Here is a 21,264-nt window from a genome sequence, read left to right on the forward strand (position 1 = left end):
TTTTTTCATGCAATGTTAAATTTTGTTTGTTTTTATTTTCCATTATTCTATTACTATGCAATTTCATGCCTTCTCCCTCCAAATGTAGAGAGCGTTTATTTGCCATTATTATTGCAGGCTGTGTTCTTTGCTCCGGTGTCAGACAATTTTCAAATTAGACCATTTTCACATTAGTGTTCATGCATGACACAAGCTGCCGATAACCTCTCGCTAAGACTTATATCTGTGTGTATAGCTGCCAGAGGATTTGCATTCACAAGACGCTTGGCCGCCGCTCTCTCGCCTCCGCTTATTATTTTCCAGCAGGAGATACAGCTTTTATCTGCAGAATGAGGGATGACAGCATCAAAATAAACAAACTTGGTAATTAGTAACAAAACTTTTATATTAATTTACTTGCAGTTGTGCCACAATTGTTGCCATGGATGTTCCCGAGGAGGAGAGAAAGTCAACTCTATTAACACACACAGACACACACACACACACACACACACACACACACACACACACACACACACACACACACACACACACACACACACACACACACACACACACACACACACAAATGCAGCCGTTTGGCAACTTTAATACTTAGATTCTAGTTAAATTGATTTACTTGCCTCCCTGCTAATATCCTACATGTGTAATGTAACTCTTGCAAATGATCAAAATTAGCATTATTTCGTGTGAATTTAATTGTCACTGAAAGCTGGTCTAAATTGCATCAACATTGAGGTTTAAAAATGTTAATATGATAATAATAATAATAATAATAATAATAATAATAATAATAATAATAATAATAATACACTTGTATAGCACAATGCATACATCCAATCTAAATTGTTTCAAAATGTATGTAAAAATGTATTCATATAATATAGCACAATTCATACAGGAGATGCAACTCAAAGTGCTTCACAGAAAGTAAAAACATGTATATATATATATATATATATATATATATATATATATATATATATATATATATATATATATATATACGTATATGTATATATGTATATATGTATATATGTTTATATGTATATATGTATATATATGTATGTATATGTATATATATAAGTGGTCAAAGTACTAATACAGGTCCTGCCCTCCTGTACTAATGATTATACTGTATAATTGAACTAGCTAGAATAGGCTTTTTTTTTTTCCAATTGTGGTCCATGAATGCCACCAGAGTAAATGTGTCTTTACAAGTAAATGCAGCCTTTTGTGACTGGACTGTATCTGAGAGCGCTGGTTGTGAGTCATGAGCGTCGGTATTATCGCAGTAATGTTCCCGAGATATAGAGCCTGCATGTAATTAGTGATGGGAGTCACCTCCAGGTTCAACTCTATCACAACACTCCAGGAAAACGCTAAACAACAGCTAATGTGTCTCTGGTTGTGGCTAATAAAGCTTTTGTCAAATTGCTTGGAAAACCCTTAGCCTAGTAATTATTTCGGAGGATCGAGGCCTCCATTTGGGAACAGCCAGGGTGCACACATTTATTCACATTTTATTTGACCCACATCTTATGACTGAAGCCCAGATTCTGGGCAACTGTTGTTTGTGCCAAAATTAGCCACCGTAAAATTCCATTTAGTTTGGCTGTATGCCTGTTGCTTGTGAGAGTTATCAACGAGTAACAGGTAAAAAAAGCCTTCCCCACACACACACACACACACACACACACACACACACACAGGAGAGGAGCCCTTGTCATGACATGTTTTACATCTGCTCCGGGCTTGTTCCACCTTGCCCGCTCTCTACAATAAAACTGATGCACAGTGGAAGTTTGTTTGAGGTATGGGAACCCGGTTTCAGAGTCCAGTGTTTTATTATTTGAAGGTATAGGAACCCTGTGTCAGAGTCTGCTTCAGTTTGGGGATCGGCTTCAGTTTGGTGTTGGTATGCGGTGTGGGGGTGGTGTGGTTTATATATATATACAGTATATATGTACGAGCATGGGTATATATATATATGTATGTGTATATATATGTATGAATATATGTATATATATGTGATGTGTGGGTGTGAGTGTGTGTGTATGTGTGTTTGTATATGTGTGTGAGTGTGTATATATATGTGTGTGTGTATGTAGAGACGAATAAATTAATATATAAATAATACATTAATGTATATATTTATTCTTATATTATTTATATATTTTTTATTGTTATTTTCCAGGTGGCCATTGCATCAAAGACAGTTCTTCTGCAAGTGGAATTCCAATTCCTGTGATTCCTGTCGTTAATATTGATCATCAACCACTTATAATAAACCAAGCACTAAACTCGCCTGGGTAACATTGATCATCAATTTTTTCTAAGTATTTTTACATTTCCAAGTTAAATATTTTAAAAACATTTAGACATAAGATATCAAACAGAGGAACATTTAAAATGTAAAATGTCCATTAATGCCTACAATAACATTTAACAAAAAGATACACTATAATGGAAAAAAAAACAGACAACACTGGAAACAGGACATTTCTTTAACCTTTTCATGTTTCCACTTTGTGTCGTATATAAATCCGTGTTTCCCAGCGAGCCATCATCCCACTAAGCCACCGGGTCGATCCGGTGTGAGCGGCATTTTCTCTGCTGTGAACAGTGGATAGATAATAGTAAGTGCCGCACCGCCATGAATTCTCCACAAAACCCCTTTGTGAATGCCACATTTCGATTCACGCAGGAATATGTATTGAGACAAAAAGGTGATACCTTTATGTCTAAATACACCATCTGGATTCCTGCGTGGATCGAAATGTGGCATTCAATAAAGGGTTGTGTGGAGAATGTGGCGTGTTTTTTATTTATCTGTATGAGGATGCCTCGCTCTGACTGGTAGTAAAATATTGGGTAGCTCAGTTCAGTGATTCCCAGCCTTTTTTCCTCCACGGCACCAGTTTTTATATATTTTTATATATATATATATTTTTTTTTCAATAATCCCATGGCACTACACTTCCATCCTGTCAACCAGTAAAAGCGTCAGAAACATTTAGAAGTGTGCTATTATTATTATTATGGCCTTATAAGAGTTAGTGATGCAAGACGCACGAAAGATTTGTTTATAGCTAACAAATCTTTCAAATGGCACATAAGTCAGGAGTCTCTCAGGCAAAAGCAGTGGGCAGGCGAGTGAATCTTCAATTCCAACCTGAAAATTATTCGCGAGGACTGAAATGTAGTGCGAGGCAATTCACAATGAATGTGACTAATTTACTTTGTATTCCACCGACATAAGGTTTTGACAGAACTAAATGGGTCTTGTGAGAGTTCCACTCACAACTCACAGCCAAACAAACTCTTCTGACACCACCTGAATCAAACGAACAAAGAGTCGGAAAATCAAACCACTCTTTGATTCGTGTGAGAGAATCGTAAAGAACCAAGTCTCGAAAAAGAGTCGAACCTTTCATCGCTACTAATAGTTCTCATTTTCAGTGTGAAACCCGAGCTTATTGTGACCTGCTGTCACAGGCTGTTCTGACTGGAACTGATGAACTGGATGAGTCATTACACTATCACACTGAAGCTTATTTCCGTTCATAATTTTTTGAAAGTGGAATTGTTTTAGTTGGTGAAAAAAGGTACCTCGTCACATTCTGGTGTTGAGGTGACTGACAGAAGTGGGTATGTTAGTGATTGGTGTCAGGAGAGGGGGTGGGGAGGGTGGCGCGAGTTATTTTTAGTTTGCAGAGCCCTCAATTTTTCCAGCCGGAAGGGAGAAACCTGGAGAAATGCGCGGGATGTGATGGATCTTCATAGAATCTCATCTTCCATCTTACTTTCTCACAATGCCTCCAGGTGATGGTAGCCAGGGAGTGAGGAGCTGCGCTGCGTTTCTTTTTCTTTCAAGAGTTTTTTTTTTCTTCTTTTTTGGATGGTAGACTTCTTAAGTTTTGTATATCTATATCTACTATATATATATATATATATATATATATATATATATATATATATATATATATATATACATACATACATATTTTTTTCCTTCTTTAGACTGTATTAGCTTGCCAGGTGTGCTGTGAAACTCTTCTCAAATTACACTTAAAATAAAAGTAAAGAATGGAAATTGCAAAATCAAAATTGCAAGGCTGCACAAATTCATCTGATAAATCAGTTCCAGTCAGAACAACAGCTCCAGCAAAACAAGTTTCACTCCGAGAATGAGGGCTATTAGTCCTGATGAGAGGTTTGACTCCTTCAATTTTCCAACTCTTTCTTGGTTTGGTTCAGTTGGTGTCACCGACGAGCGGGGGGAGGACTTCCCGTATAATGGACGAGGAGCAGAAGAGTTTGGCTCAGAGTTGTGAATCGTTATTCTCAGTTTAAATCGAAGATTCAAAGTTTTGCCAAAGTCCCGAATTCTGACTCTGAGTCATTTAAAAGATTTGTTCTCGACTAACGAATCATTTACAATTCTTGCAGCACTAACTAAGGCCATAAACATAATATGCACAGTTCAAGGTGTTTGGGAAGTTGTAAGTGGTAAACAGGACAGTGGTAAATGAAGCCAGAGCCTTGACATTTATAAGCTTTTACAGTAGTGTTGCTAGACTTGGATTATGATGCGTTTGTGGCTGTTGAGTTTCTCAGGGAGTGCATTTTTTTAGTGTTTCACATTTCTATAAAACATTCCTATGCCAAGGCTAGAGTTTGCTGAGGAATTATTTAGTGTTGTTGTTTTTTTCACTCTGGTGCAGATTGTGCAGGTTGTGGTTAACCTGAAAAGAACAAAAAAATCTGCGTAAACGAAGTTTGTACTAAACTGTACTGTATTATAAAAACGAATCAATGGATCGATCAGAAGAAGGCAAACTTTTTAGAAAATAAAGTGACCGGCAAGGGTAAAAAAAATAAAATAAAAAAATACCATCAGTGGAATACATTATTGTATTATCATTAAAATAAATGGTTTTGAATGGAATTGTGGGACTTCCAATCCTTCTGATGGATTACCACTTTAACAAGCAGTTCATAATGTGTGGCCCATGTGCAAAGTGCCAGGGCGGCCTTGTTTTTGGCAAAGTTGAAAATACTTTTGAACTTGTTAAATCTACTAAATATCAAGTCTTTACGCTGGAAATATCACATTGTTTTCATGTACAGTGAACAAGCAGCAGCAGACGGCGGTGCTGGACAACAAGGTCCCAGTGGGCGGAGCAGCTCGTAGCTCAGTGGCTTAGCGACGCTCGGTCGGTCGGATGGGCCGACTTAATCTGTTTGACTTTCTTGGCGGGCCACGTCTGCCGAGCCCCGGGCGGGCAACAGGGTCCCACGCACTCCTTCTCCACATTGATCTGAAATTTCAGCTCCTAGACCGTGGGCCTAGCTCTTAAATATTTGGTTTTAATTACTGCCGCAACCTTTACACTGGCAGGTTACCGCTGAAACATAATTCCTGAGGGAGCAGCGCAGCAAGAGCGCTGCGCCCATTATTCAGCTGGAGAGGAGAAGGCGGAGGATGAGGAAGCCCATTCTCCACCCAGGAGGTTTATTAGGGAAATGGGACACGGCGGCAGCAGACTATGTAGGCCGGTGCTCAGGAAGAGCGATAGATAGAAGATGGCAAGATGAGAGCTACCGTACAACCTTCAACGATACAGTAGCGCCGTGTTTTTCGACCACTGTACTGTGAGAGCTCGCCAGGTGTGCCGTGACACTTTATTTTTTTGCCGAAATGCACTTTAAATATAAGTAAAGAATGGGAATAAGCTCTTGTGTTGCAAAATCAAAATTGCAAGGCAAATCAATTTTCCAACTCTTTGTTGGTTTGGTTCAGTTTCTGGTACTCACAAGGGGAAAGGACTTCCTGTACAATGAACCAGGGTCAGAAGAGTTTGGCTCCGAGTTGTGAATGGAATTCTCCAAAGAATCATTTCATTCTGTCAAAATAATTGTTGGCGTACTGCAAAGAGTAAATCAATCATATTCAATATGGATTGTGCTAAAAGCCTTGAACTTTTTCACCTTGGACTCTCATTTAGTCCTCATTCATTATTCAGTTTGAAGGTGGAACATTCAATGTTTTGACGGAGTGACTCCCGACTCGAATTAAAAACATTTGTTCACTCCAAACAATTAGTTTGAACGTCTTGCATCACTAATGTTGGGAGGCCATAACAATAATAATGCACAGTTCGACTTGTTTGTGACTTTTAAGTGGTGAACAGGATAGTGATGTAGTGCCGTGGGATTATTTCATTGTGTAAAGTGTGATGCGGCAGAAGAAAGGTTGGGAAACACTGCAATAGCACACCACCATTTCACTGACGATTGCACATTATCCATCCAGAATGACTCGCCACATTTATTTATTTATTTTTAACCTTGAGACCTTGTTTACCAGTTGGCGTCAGCATTCTATGGCGCCGCTAATGAAAGCCGCAATAGCTGCACCTCACAGATCTTTTTATAGCTTCGCCTCACAATGGGTGCGCTATGGTGAAGGAGGAGGGACCAATCTCACGGCGGATCAGTCGCCCCAGGGCAACATCTGCCTGTGTGGGACTCTTTTCTGCAGCAGGCTCCTGTCAATGACGACCCACGCTCGTTCTCCTGCGCATTAATTAGCTGCAGAGGTGCGGCAGAGACAGCGACTGCATAGTGTTTGGGATTTATTTCTGGATTCCGGATTACTTTCCGACAGACTTTTCGTGACTTATTTTTTATTTTTTTCCCCCTAAAGCCAATGCATCCCACAGGACAAAATATATATTTTTTATTATGGCCAGGGAATGGAAATTTCACCAAGGTTGACTTCTTTTTTGTTAAATAGCCACAGGGACCCAACGAGTGCAACAGGAAGTTGTAAGCTGAAATAAACCTTGATTTTGCAAATTTCAGTTAATTTCAGTCCAGTTGGCCATCGCATATATCCCTTTAAGGAAAACATTAATTTACTTCTCACTTGTATTGTGCTAACTTGCCATTTTACAGCTTTGGAAAAATCATTATCCCCCTCGGTGTGAGAGTTAGAAAGCATGAAAGGTTGAGAGCGCAGAGCGTGTTCTACATATCGGCTTTGAATCCCAACACTCCAATAATTGGACGCTATCACTTGTATCCTTTGATGCGTTTTCGTGTCTTGGTAATCACACAGCCACACCCACTGACCAGGCGGAGAGTTAGAGAGCTATCAGACCAAAACACAGCTCAGTCTTTTTTTGAATACAGCTACGTCCAAAACAACTCCATTAACACTCCCAAGGTCGGCTGACGTGTGTGTGTGTGTGTGTGTGTGTGTGTGTGTGTGTGTGTGCGTGTGAGTGTGTGTTTGTGCGTGCGTGCGTGCGTGTGTGTGTGTGTGTGTGTGTGTTTGCGCACAAACATCACATAATATTCTCTTTAAAAATATCCAAAAGGCTTTCAGGTGGAAGATTGCTTGGTTGCTTTCCTCCCTGGGTATTTTTGGCGCAGCGACAGGTGCAGTTTGGCCTGGAAGACTTGAGGGAACGGAGGGCAGTGGAGAGAGAATAAAGCAGGAAGGGGCAACATAATTGATGGAAGGAGGAAACTGGGCTGCTCTTCAGTAGCCTGTGGCTAGTCTACCTTTGACAAAGCCCGGAATGGGATCTCAAACTCATTTGTGTCAAGGGGAGAAGCCTCACTATTTGAGCGTGAATGTGAGCTGGGGTCTCGTTTTCATGGCAGATTATGAGGAGCAGAAGAAAGCACCAATCAATCGGACGGGCCCCATTGTGATCAGCGGAGCTGGGTGTTCTTACGGGTTCCACCGATTCCAGTGCCATTTTCCATTTAGTCTTAATGACCACATCCTTTATTGATCGCATTATAGATTCCTATCGCCAGAGGTCATGAACTAAGGAAAGTGTTTACTCGTAAAAATTAATGCTGTGTTTAGTTACTCTTTAAAAAAGTTTACAGGAAAAAAGAAAGCTTATTGCGTAAATTGACTAAAGTATTGCGTCTCACCCCGACACCTGTCCACGTCCAGTCAAGAATGAGAGCTAGGGCGTTTTTACCCCCAAACTTGGTTTCATTTTAGTGTGAACAAGTATGGATGATCATTCAGTTACCAAACGACTAAGTTGCAAGAGCCATCTGCTACGAAGGTTGATGAAGCCTCGTGGAGGAGGAGCATTATGTTTGGCAACGTTAAACGTGTAATTTCTATGGCTTCCTTTAGGGGAAGCTATCTGTTCAAAATTGTGCCACATAATGCCAAATTGTTCTGATTCTTTTTCATTTCTACCATTTCTACCATTTTCACAACCCATAAGCATACCGATACCAGAGATGGGGACTCGAGTTTGCGACTTTTGACTCTGGTCGCACTTAAGTCGTACACAGAACAACTTAAGACCTGACTTCAGACTCAACTCTACTCAGACTTCAGATCATAAAGTCGTGAACAATCTTTAAAACCTAGTGCGTCGCCGCCTACAATGATATGCGTTGCTTCTGTGTCATTTACTTCCTGGTGAAATGGCATGCACTTTAGTCCTCGCTTGAGGCAAACCACGTGGCTTTGATGTCACAATGAGGGATGTCACACTCAGCCAATCAGAAGCTTGATTACTATCCACCACAGTCCACCAATCAGAGGAGAGATTCTTGTACAGCTCTAATCAGCTTCAAGCCATGTGCAGCTTTTGGATTGTGTTGATCCTTTAGACCAGCTTTTGCTTTTACAAAGTTTTGCCAGTCTTTTTTCCTGGATGATGGTTGCAAATAAATGTCTCAGGCCCAGTGGAGATGTGATTGGAGACTTTATACACCAGCGTTGGAGAAAGTCAGAGACAATGAGGAGCAGGAGATTGATCCGAGCCCAATCAGTGAGAGTGGTTTGCACAACAAACAAAAATACGGCAAGAGATGCTCCAGAGAGACTGGGAATGTATTTGTACACCGTAGAGATTTAAAGCAACTTGTGTTATATATTAAGGGTTATATTGGGCTGTGTTTTCGTTCCATGTCTTTTGATCGGTTTGTTCTTAGTTTTTTCAATAAAAATGTCTGAGTGTTTTCATCTATTATTGTAGATTGTTCTATTGTGAAATATTTTGATATTGAAACATTTACATATATATATATATATATATCCAGTATGTGTATATGTATATGTAAATAAATCCTATTTCTTCCTCACAGTGAAAGTGCTTCACAATCAAATATAATCAAGGATAAAAACAAATAAAACAAGTAAATACAACCAAATAAATAAAATCACGATAAAAAACAAGGGGAGACAGACACAAGTTAATACATAAAAAAACAAGTGCTACCTAAAAGCCTGTCTGAACAGATTTTAAAGCTGCAATAGACAACTTTTGTGCCGTTGTCGGATCGCTTTACAATCGCTCAGATCAATTCAGCATGTTCACTGAAGAGGTACATTTTTCCTTTTCTACCTGGAGTAGATTGCTCCACTGTCCGTCATTCACATCGATGGTTCCACATTGGTTGGCACACTTCCTGAGACACACTGCTGTAAATCGATCATTTTCCCAGGAGTTCGTACCCGGTGGCAGTCCGAATTCATAATGATATCGAGGGTTATAGGGAACCAATCTAAACAATGTGTCTATTGCTCATTTAACTGCTATTTAATAGAGTCCACAGAGTCCAGAGACCTCAGATTAATTGAGAGACTGTTCCAAAGTTTGGGTGCTGCTGACTGGAAAGCATGATATCCCCAAGTCTTAAAATGTGCCCGAGGGACACTTACGAGACCCTGGTTGGAGGACCTTATGCTGCATTCACATGGAACACGGCAGACGGGAGATGACAAATGACGGAAGTCATGTTAGTGGACCATGACGTTAGATCAGCAGAGAACACCGGCAACAGCAACACTACACAGCGTTTGGCACGCAAAATTAAAATATTTTAACTATTTGCCATCCTCCGAGGTGGAATTATAGCCGGATGTAACATAGACAAGGAGCCGACTCCACTGCGCATGTCTGCTGTGGCTGCCGGAGTTTACAGAGCCGCTCGATGTCGTTTTCTCTGGAATATCCAACTGAAATGGCTGAAATAAAAACTGTGGATTGATATAAAAGGTTTTTTTTCTATTTATCAATAGCTTGGAAGCTGTTTGGTGCTTATAGCGAGGAAGCCGATGGAGGTATGGATGTGGCCGGGTGGTCCGGTGATAAAGTTTCGGCTCCAGGTTATTACTTATGTAATAATATAATTAATATGAATAGTTAATAAAAAAGGAGGCCTTCTATTGCTTGTGGAGCCCAGGTGATCAGCCATTGATCATTCAGTTAACAGGTCATTGATCACCACCAGGAAACAGATCTCTATAGCTGTGCTCTCTCTCGAAGCCACATAACAATCTCCATAAATATATCCAAAATGCCAAATAATCATATCAAACCTGCTTGGTGATGAATATGCTGCTTTATAGCCGGCGTGTTTAAAGTTAACCAAGTTAACTATAAATGGCAATATGTTTTGGAGAGAATTTAACATTAATTTAAGTTTGCAATCAAATATTCATTGTAAGCTGCATTTTTATAACATTACTAAAATTCTTAATAATAGACACAAAATAATTTAGTGAAATATATTTTATTGGACTCTTTGTACATCACCATAGCAACATATCGACACAGTTTGCCGTGGTACCTCCCCCTCGTTCCCCTGTGCCGTTCAGAACGTGCAGTTATGCCATGCCATTTGGAAAGTGCCCTTTGCTGTCTACCGTGTTCAATGTGAAAGCAGCATAAGAGATCAGCTCATGGTGTGTGGGTGCAGGAGGTCCATGACATAATGTGGAGCCTGGCCATGTAGGGTTCTATAAGTGAGCACCAACATTTTTAAACTAATTCTAAAATTAACAGGAAGCCACTGCAGAGACGTTAAATAGGTTTAATGTGTGACCATCTGTTGGATCATGTTAAAATCCTAGAAGCAGCATTTTGGATGGTTTGTATACAGTCCAAGGAAGATATATTAAGGCAGGTAAGCTTGAATTAGCATCTCCATTTCAACTTTTAGCCCATAGTTCTCAGGTAGGGAGGGGTCCAGGTTTGGTTTCTTCAACAAAGTTTGAACAATCGCCTGCTTAAAATAGCTGGGGACACACCCAGATAAAAGAGAGCGGTTTATAATAGTGACCAAACAGGGACTGATACATTTTAAATCTTTCAAGAAAAGGAGATCTAGTGGGCTAGAAGAGGGTTTCATTTTTTCTAACAAGGCTGTAATATCATCTATAGAAACAGTACACAAGGTGTACACATCCAAGATGGATGAGTTAGAAGAACCACTAGTGGACTAGAGGAGGATGATTTGCCATAATATTTACAACCTTTCCTATAAAAACAGACAAATCCGACATTGGTACCTAAAACTCCAAATCGTTTCATTTATCCATGGGGTATCATCCATAATATCAAAATATCAAATAAAATATATTTGTGGTCACTGACAAATAGATCCTTAGAGCCAACAAGCTCAATATCTATACCATGTGTTAAAACAAGGTCTAGAGTGTGCCCTCTCGAGTGTGTAGAGCCAGATGTGTGTTGAATAAAATTGAAGGACTCAGTGAGATGTAGAAATTCAGAGGCAGTGATACACCTATTATTATCAATATGAAGATTCAAATCACTAACCATTAGGACTCTGTTCTACAATCAATGATAAAAAAAAATCTGCAAAAACTGATAAGAACGAGCCTCGTCTTCAATAAATCAAAATAAAATAAATAGGGTTTAGTCGACGACTCTAGACATTTGTAATTCAAATGAACAATAAGATGAAAAAGAAAACTACAGCCATCTTGACTGGGAAAGGCAGAATAGCAGCAGAGCAGGCAAAGGCGCTGGCAGAGGTTCCCAACGCATACACCATGGTCCTTTTTTGTTTTCGCCAGTGGATGTGCAGTGTGAACGGGAGGCCCTGTCCCGAATAATGGTCTTGACGGGGAAATAAGGTGCCCGATGAGGTGGTTAATGACGGATAGGACCAGTAGGTGGAGCTCCCGGGGGGACAGAATTCTGAGGTGCCACCATAGACGGGGAGGGTGTGTGGGATGTAAACAGTCAGTCATGTGGATAGGACTGTACAGCGTGCTGCAAGTTGGCTGCTAGCATTGGGCTACCCAGCCTGTTGAGGTGGACACTGTCAGTCCTGAAGAGGGGAAATACGATCCCAAAACAAATTAAAATTGTCAATAAAACCGATATTGTGAGCTCTGCAGGGTCACTGAAGCCAAGTGGTGAGGCTGAGGATTCTGCTGAAACGTTTTGCTCCACAGGGCAGGGTGGAAATAGGACTGGAAACAAAAACAGAAAAAAACACTTCTAATTAAAAATTTAAAAAAGGTTGGTAAAATATTTTATGTTCAGCTTAGACTTCTGACGAGCTGTATCGTTTCACCCCATATGAACTACAGGTATTAGTCTTTTAGTAGAAGACAGGAGTGAGCACAGCAGCCCCGGAAGCTTATCAAGGATGACAGGGATCATGGCTCCAGGGAAGCAGTGTGTAGCTGCGTTGAAAAAACAGATGTTCCTGGTTATGAAGTCCCCAAGAATTAATGTGGTTGGGGAGAAGAGGGGACGAGGAGATGATGGCTGTGGGTTCTCATGGCAGGACAGTGCATAATCTATTTCCACACTGTGTGTTTAAGTTGGTGATTGGAGATGGGATGACTGAGCAGGCGAATGTTGTGGCGACGCAGCGTCATCAGACTTCCCTGCCAGCTCAGGGCAAGGAAGACCTCAGATCATTTGATCATGGCCTCTTTCAATGTCTTATGACGAGAAGAGGAAGATAGCCGGGACAAGGAGCATTGATTTGGCTTTGCCATGTCTGCAGGTGCCGTTTTTGGAGAGGGTTCCAGAACGGGACCAGTCTGAGCCACAGGAGCACCAGCTGGGTGGACCGGAGTGTCCGGAGAAACAGTCGTGAAGCGGTTGGAAAGGCAAGGTGGTGAGGCAGCCCTGTCTGAGTATCTCTTGTGACCACGGACCACCATCTCGGGCAAGACAACTGATGGCCAGCTGTCGAGCAGAAGGAAACTAAAGGGGACCCACAGTACTGTGTCCTTCAGAGATGCACTGAGCGAGGCAATCCGCCTGGACTGCCACAAAGCCATGTCCCCGAAACTGGACAAAAGAGAGTCCTTCTTCTGCAGTTCATCAGAAAGCAGTCAAATATCCCCCTTAAGGTCTTTCTGATATTTCTGATCTTTTTGTTTGCTTTCTGGAGTACCACACAGTCCTCACAGGGTATTGTTGGTGATGCCATGCCATTGTTCCGACACCCCATTATTCTGAAACCCCAATAGTCCGAAAGATTTCCCATTGGACATGGATGACACCCTGACCCTACCACCTCTAATCTTGTACAAAAACGTAACCATCTCTAAGCTTATGGCTAAACTTAACCATGGCTAAGCTTATACCAAAACTTAACCATCTCAAAGCTTATACCTTAACTTAACTATCGCTTAAATTACACCTAAACTTAACCATTGCTAAGCTAACTGTGGCAGTTCCACCTGCCACACGCCACTCGAGTGGCATTTTCAGGGCCTTCCAACACAGAAACATACAGTAGACAGAGATGTTGCAAACACATCAGTTTATTGTAGAGAGTGGCAAGATGTGACAAGCTGGGAGCAGATGGCCACATGTCATGTCAGATGCTCTCCCTGTGTGTGTGAGGGGATGGGTGATTTACTTGTTGATCATTGATTGTTCTGACAAGCAACAGGCGTACAGCCACCCTGAGCCCAGGCCAATTTATCGAGATCCAAGAAAGGTGTGGCTGCGTAAACCACCAGGTGATTTACCGATTGCGTGTTGATTGCTCTGAGGTTAATTGTTTGTACAGTCCATGTTAAGTCCTCTGTGATGTGGACTCCCAGGTACTTGAAGCTGCTCACCCTGTCAACAGAAGTCCCATTAATCACCAAGGGCACATGCGTCCTCGATTGTAATCCTCGCCTAAAGTCCACAATCAGCTCCTTAGTTTTGCTGACGTTCAGGTGTAGGCTGTTGTCCTGGCTCCAGAGTGACAGGTCAGCCACCTCCTCGCGGTAGGCCTTCTCGTCGCAGTCGGTGATCAGGCCCACGACAACGGTGTCGTCAGCAAACTTGATGATGGTGTTGGAGCTGGACCTGGCCACACAGTCATGTGTGTACAGGGAGTACAGTAGGGGGCTGAGGATGCAGCCCTGGGGGGATCCTGTATTCAGGGTGAGGGAGCTGGACATGTGCTTCCCCACCCTAACCACCTGGGGCCGGGCTGAGAGGAAGTCCAGGATCCAGGCACACAGCGGAGTATTCAGTCCGAGCTCCTTCAGCTTGACAGCCAGTCTGGTGGGGACTATGGTGTTGAAAGCTGAACTGTAATCGATGAACAGCATTCTCACATAGGCCCCCTTCTGGCCATCCAGGTGCGTGAGCGTGGTGTGCAGTACCTGGGAGACTGCGTCATCCGTGGATCTGTTCTGCCGGTACGCGAATTGCAACGGGTCCAAGGTGCGGGGGAGGGAGGCGCAGATGTAATCCTTAATCAGCCTCTCGAAACACTTCATGACCACCGAGGTGAGGGCCACCGGACGGTAGTCATTCAGGCAGGTTGGAGAGGCGATCTGCGGGACAGGAACGACGGTGGACCTCTTGAAACAGGATGGGACCACTGATTCAGCCAGGGAGATGTTGAATATTGTGGTGAACACCGGAGCTAGCTGGTTAGCACAGGTCTTCAGTACTCGTCCAGATATGCCGTCTGGGCCCGCAGCTTTCCTGGTGTTCACCCGCATTAAAGCCCTCCTGACCTCGTGCACGGACACTGAGAGTGCGCGCTCGTCCCCAGCGGTGTAACTCCAATTAGCCGGCGAGCTAGCAGTGTTGCTGCCAGACTCGAACCGCGCATAAAAGGAGTTCAGTTGGTTGGCCAGGGAGGCGTCCACACTCGTGGCTGGGGAGGAGCTGCTCTTGTAGTTAGTTAATGTTCGCAGCCCCTGCCACAAGCGTCTTGTGTCCCCCCGCTCCATCTGCAGCTCCACGGTGTCTCTGTACGTCCGTTTGGCGTCCCTCACCGCCCTCCGCAGATTGTACGACGCCGCTTTGTAGTTGTCCATGTTACCAGATACAAGTCCGTCATTGTAAGCGGCCGTGCGCGCATTCAGAGCGCAGCGGATGGATTTATCAACCCATGGTTTCTGGTTTGGAAATATCCGAACCTTCACCGTGGGAACGATTTCATCCGCGAGCGTAGCCACAAAACTCACTACAACCTCCGTAAACTCACTGACGTCACTTGAACTTGCTTGGAACATGTCCCAGTCTACGTCAGTCAGAGCGTCCTGAAGCGCAGCCTCCGATTGGTCCGTCCACCGCTTCACTTCCCTCGTCATCACCAGATCCCGCGCGATCAGAGGCCTGTAAACAGGAAGCAGCGAGATCGCGGCGTGATCTGATTTCCCGAAAGCAGGGAGCGAGACGGGCTTGTATCCGTTCTTGTAAGGAGTGTAACAATGGTCCAGAGTTCTGTCTCCCCTGGTGGCACACGTGATGTGTTGGTGGAAATTCGGCAGAACTTTTTTAAGGTTGGCCCTGTTAAAGTCCCCAGTCACCACCACAGCCGCGTCGGGATGTCTGTTCTGAAATCCGCACAACACATCGTACAGAACCGACAGAGCTGCGTCGGTGTCCGCTTGCGGTGGGATATAAACGGCTGTAATGATGACCGTGCTGAATTCCCGGGGGAGATAAAATGGACGGCATAGTATGGTCAGCTGTTCCAGGTTCGGCGAGCAGGAGTGGGAGAGGAATTTGGTGTTGTTGGCGTTACACCAGCGGTTGTTTACCATTAGGCAGACGCCTCCACCTTTGGATTTCCCCGACTCTCCCGTTCTGTCGCCGCGGAACACGGAGAAGGCCTCGGCTGGACGTATGGCTTCATCCAGCACCAGTGGGGTCAGCCATGTTTCCGTCAGGCAGAGGACGCAACAGTTCCTCGTGTCACGCTGGAATTGAATCCTCGCTCGAAGTTCATCCATCTTGTTCTCCAGGGACTGGACGTTAGCAAGAAGGATGCTTGGCAGAGGTGGACGGTAAGGTTGCGTCCTCATTCTGACCCGAATGCCGCCTCGTTTACCTCGGTGCTTCCTCCGTGGGCCGGCTCGTGGAACAGCGACTCCATTTTTGTTGTTGTAGTTGTTGTTGCGAGTGTTCCCGCGTAGGATTTCCGCCGGCCACTCTGCTCCCACGGATAAAAAGTCCCAAAGTTGTTCGTTTAGGGAAATTTTTATATCCATGAGTGCATCGCGGCCGTATGAGTTAATTGTTGATGTTTTTCTGGCGAACATAGTGATAAAAAAAGGAAAAAAATACTAAAGAGTAAGAAAGTAACCGGAGCGCCGGCGCAGGCGACCGCTAGGGGCGGCGCCACTATCGCACTATGCGATGCGAGGAGTGGATGTAACGATTGTGAACACAACAATTCAGAATCCCTTCTACATATGACAATACATTACAATCAATTTTATTAATCCCACGAGGGCCAATTTGTTTGGAGCAGCTTGTTGTACACAAAAACACAGTAATATACAAACAAACAAACAAACATGATAACCACAATTAAAACATCAGATAAAACATTAACAAACAATGACAATGGTAAAAAAAAACTTCGAAGCATTAAGTAGTAGAATTGCAGAGGGAATGAACGATTTAGAATAGCGATTCGTTTTATGAACAGGTAAAACATAACGATGCCCTGATGGCAACAGAGAAAATTCACAAAAACATGTCCAGAAGAAGCCAAAATGCTTCCTGGAGGATTTGTTGGTTGCAAAAATAAGTCAGATCTCTTTAATTCCCTTGATCTAAGAACAGATTTTAACAATGTTGTTCAGGCTGTTTCTGTCTTTTACTGTGAGGCCGTGAAACCAGCATATAAAAGAAAAACTCAGACTCAATAAAAGATTGATAGAAATGACAGGATGACAGGACTGATAGAAAAGGAATTTAGTTTGACAGAGAAGGTGAATTCTCTGTTGCCGCCACTTCACAATAGTCTCAGGGGTGAATTCACAAAGAAATGGATTGCGACCGCTAATAGCACCATGAATTGGGCATCAATTGTGTCATGTTAGAGTCTAATTCACGAAAGATATTGCGCTAATTATGTGACAGCGCAAACACGCCCAATAAGTTTTGCCGCTGAGTGCAATTTTCCCTTGTTTTGCATCTGATCACAACAATCCATGTGGCAAAGTAAATAATCCGTCCGTCCATTCAAGTCCATTGTTGTTGTCAAATCCCAATGAGAGGTATCTGGTCCCACAGATACTGCTCCGCACCATGGTCCTACTGTATGAGGTTCAATTCCATCTGATCAGGTTCAATGCCAGTTTTGACCACTTTATTCCCTATAACTAAAATAATTTAAAAAAATTATATATATATATATATATATATATATATATATATATATATATATATATATATATATATATATATATATATATATATATATTGAGTGTAATAGGAATTATGAAACCGTTTTTGTCAACGTTAGAAATGCTTTTTTTATACAATAAATTATTAAAAGTGTCAAGTTCCTTTTGGAGTGCGTTTTAGAAACAGCTATGGACTGCCCCATTCAAGGCATCGATGCCGTGACAGTAATTTTAATTATAAATATAGCTGACGACAGCAATGCACGGAGACCAGTTTGGCCGTTTGAGGTATATTACAGTTAGTTACAAACATCGTGGACTCACGTCTGGAACAATCAACGTGCACTTAAGTCGCTGCATGTTGCCCTTCTGGTGTTCACTTTAAATATCCCTGAAGAACGATGTTTTTGAAATTGCGATCATTCCTGGAGGGCACAGTGCAGACACAAAAGAAAAGGTTGGTTCTTCCAGTGGCTCTTAGAACTTCCTGCGGTGCGATAACATCTTCTTTGAACAATAATAGTTTCTGGGGTTTTGTAAAACGCAGCACGAGTCAAATTTTCCAAGTGTCCTTTAAATGCAGCATCAGCTGAAGCTGTCTGTCTAGATGTGGGACTCGCAAGTGGCAGGAGGGGAATGAGTTCCGAGAGACGAAGCTTTGACTTATAAAACTTCAGATGACGATGTCCAAAGCGGCCCTCTCCTGAAACTAATGAATTATTACAGTTTTTCAGTAGTTTGTGCTCCAAATGTAGATCGATATTGAACAACCTCGAAAGACAAGACGCCTGAAATGTCCTGGTTCGAACAAAACCTCAATCATGTCTGTGCGTACTGCCATTGTCGTGTTTCAAATATTTTAAAATTTTGAAACGCTGAGCAATAACAATAGGGGGCTTGCGGGCTGGACCCATAATAACATTAACAATGTCAAAATATTATTTACAGATCACTGGAAAGTCTGGCTGTGACCCCCCTCCCCTCATAAATGCGCTTAATTTGCAACTGCTCTCTGCAGACGATAGTGCACCGCTGCCTTTTTTAATTTATATTTTGGTCCCCGCGCAGTTAGCACCTGGTCTATGTAGACGGTAATAATGTCACTTTAACTCCGTGTGGCTATTTGCACCGGTGTTTGTGAATTGGATGTTATTTTGCAATGAGGCTCATTTGCCTAGAAAGGAAATTATTTGAATGATAACTTATTAAAATATGCACAAATTGCACCGCTGCATTGCTCGCTGCACGCTATTTGCGTGGCAGTGCATTTAGCAGTGCTCACCCTTTGCAGTGCTTTGTGAATAACGCGCTTGCTTTTTCCGTTATTTACGCCGGTTCTCTGACTGCAAAAGCCACGCAATCCTTTTGTGAAATCGCCCCTAAGTGTTCACATGAAAATTGAAGGTGATCATCGAAAATAGTACCAAAAATGTTGTGTATGATGTAACCATTTCTAGACTTGCATTATGCATGATGCACTCTTTGGCGCCATTTCTGTTATGTCTAAAATCAATAATCAGTTCCTTGGTTTTAGATACATTTAAGTCCAAGGAGTTGTTATCACACCATGAGATAAAATCAGTGACAGCACTCCCGTGGGCTGATTCTGAACCTTGGGAAGGGACAACAACGCAGAGTCGTCAGAAAATTTGACCAGATAGCTGCCCTCCTGAGTGCGCCTGCATCCGTCACTGTACATAATAAAGAGTAAAGGTGAAAGGACGCACCCTTGTGGTGAGCCTGCGGACGGAGCTACAGAGTCTGAGAAACGGCCATTTACAGAAACCCTCTGCCCTCTGTCAGCCAAGAAGTCCACGATCGATAATACAAGCTGGTGAGGCAAATTCACATAGCAACCTTTCTATGAGACGATGCGGCAGCATCATATTGAATGTCGATGAAAAGTCCACAAACAAAAGCCTAGCATGGTCTTGGGCTTAGTGTTGATATTGGTTATTGAGTATTAAGCTTTGCATCCTCCACAACTTTCCCTGCCTGAAAGCAAATTGCGGCTTATCAGCTTATTAAGTTTTCCATCCACAGTTAACAGAACCAGGCTTTAAACAATTTTCTCAAAGTTTTTCCTGATTAATAATGTTAGCATGACTGGTCTATAATCATTAGGTTGCCTAGGATTGGTGTTCTTTGCGACGGGTATCACAATAAATGATTTCCAGATAGCAGGGACAATTAAGTGACATCTGGAAGATATGGTGGAGGACACCACTTAGCTGGTCAGCACAGTATCACAATGTGAGCCCAAAATGCAATCTGGACCAAGGGGCCTTCCTGATGTTTACACGTTTTAAAAGATCTCCAACCCATTCCTGACTGATGACAATATTACAGTCAGAAGAGAGAGAATCTCTCCGGAGAAAGATAGTTTTAGAAAAGTCACGTTTTTCAAAAGTATTTGGCTGATCGGCATTATTCATTCCCTCAATATTAAAAGCTTTCCTGTCACTGTCAGTTTCTCTGAGTGATTGAGGACAGATTTAATTCCCCTCCAAACTTCCTGCAGATCACCCCTACTATACTTACTGTATGTTCCACCTTATCCTTATACATTCTTGCCAACACCTCCTAACTCCACACTCTCTTTAGTTCCATCTGCTTCTTCCATTCCTTTCCTTTTCCCTCCCTCCGTTGTGTGGGTTAGGCTCAGCAAGCTCTGCTTAAGTTCATACGAACCCCACCCTTCGTGAAACATGTTCCCATTGGTCATTTCAACGCTGTGTTGTCCTTCAAAGGACAACACAAACAGTCCTGCAGTCTGTTTGTTGTCATGACGCCGTCATGTGTCAGTAAAGCTAAGACTATTTCCTTGATATTTCGCAGGGATGGATTCCTTCATTTTCGACCTTTCCAGGGGGTTCTCGAAGTTCTTGGTCATCTTCATGGCATTTTATTGGAAGCTGTGATTTTCTATCCTGCTCTAGTGGTGAATTCTAAGGAAGATATGCATAAAAATGCAGAATCATTTAGTGTTTGCCACCCTTTCACACATACCCTAAAGGACCCCCAGCACATTAATGAATATTTTAAAACTCAAAAAGAAATGTTAGAAGATAAAAACTGTTAGTGTACTGTACTTTTGACCCAAAAAAGATTCAGGACAGGTCAAAAAAGTAAGAAGTAAGAAGTAGAAGAATGAATGAGTATTCTGCATTATTTCAAATCACAGTGGACATATTACTGACGCACATCAGCAAAGACCTGGCCTGACCCTCATATCAAGTGCATTTTAAAGAAACACTAACTTGTGAGGCAGAGTGCTTTGAATTCAGAATTTCAGGGGGCCAGTCTAACTGTCAAAAAGCGCATTGCCCACACCAACTCTGAGGCGGACTGCGTTTACTTTAATGTTCCCAAAATGTTCCGAGGCTTGATACTACCTCGGGACTCTGCCTATTTCGCCTGTCAGTTTGATTAGTGGACATTCGTTTTTCTAATTTCCCCCCATTAGCACACAGACATTCCAGAACATTTCAGGGGCTAATTTGGTGCTCTTTGAGTCTCAATGGAGTGTAACCAATACATATTGAGTGTTTTCACATGGCTGCGAATGATGAATGTATAACTTACAGAACGAGTGAGATGCAGGTTTTCTCAGGTCATGGTGGTTGAACACACAACCGTTTTTGTTGAGTGGTTTTGGGGATGCACAGATGCCAGTATTTGAACTTTCTCCATTCTTAATTGAGTTTTCGTTTCATGACTTTAGAACTTAGAGACACTTTCAGATTATATCTGATTTGGTTTAAATAAAGCAGTGACTCAGTTACAGTGATTAGTCAATCATCGATTGATTGATTGATTGATTGATTGATTGATTGATT

This window comes from Zeus faber (assembly GCF_960531495.2).
Source record: "Zeus faber genome assembly, chromosome: 1".
NCBI classification, from domain to species: domain Eukaryota; kingdom Metazoa; phylum Chordata; class Actinopteri; order Zeiformes; family Zeidae; genus Zeus; species Zeus faber.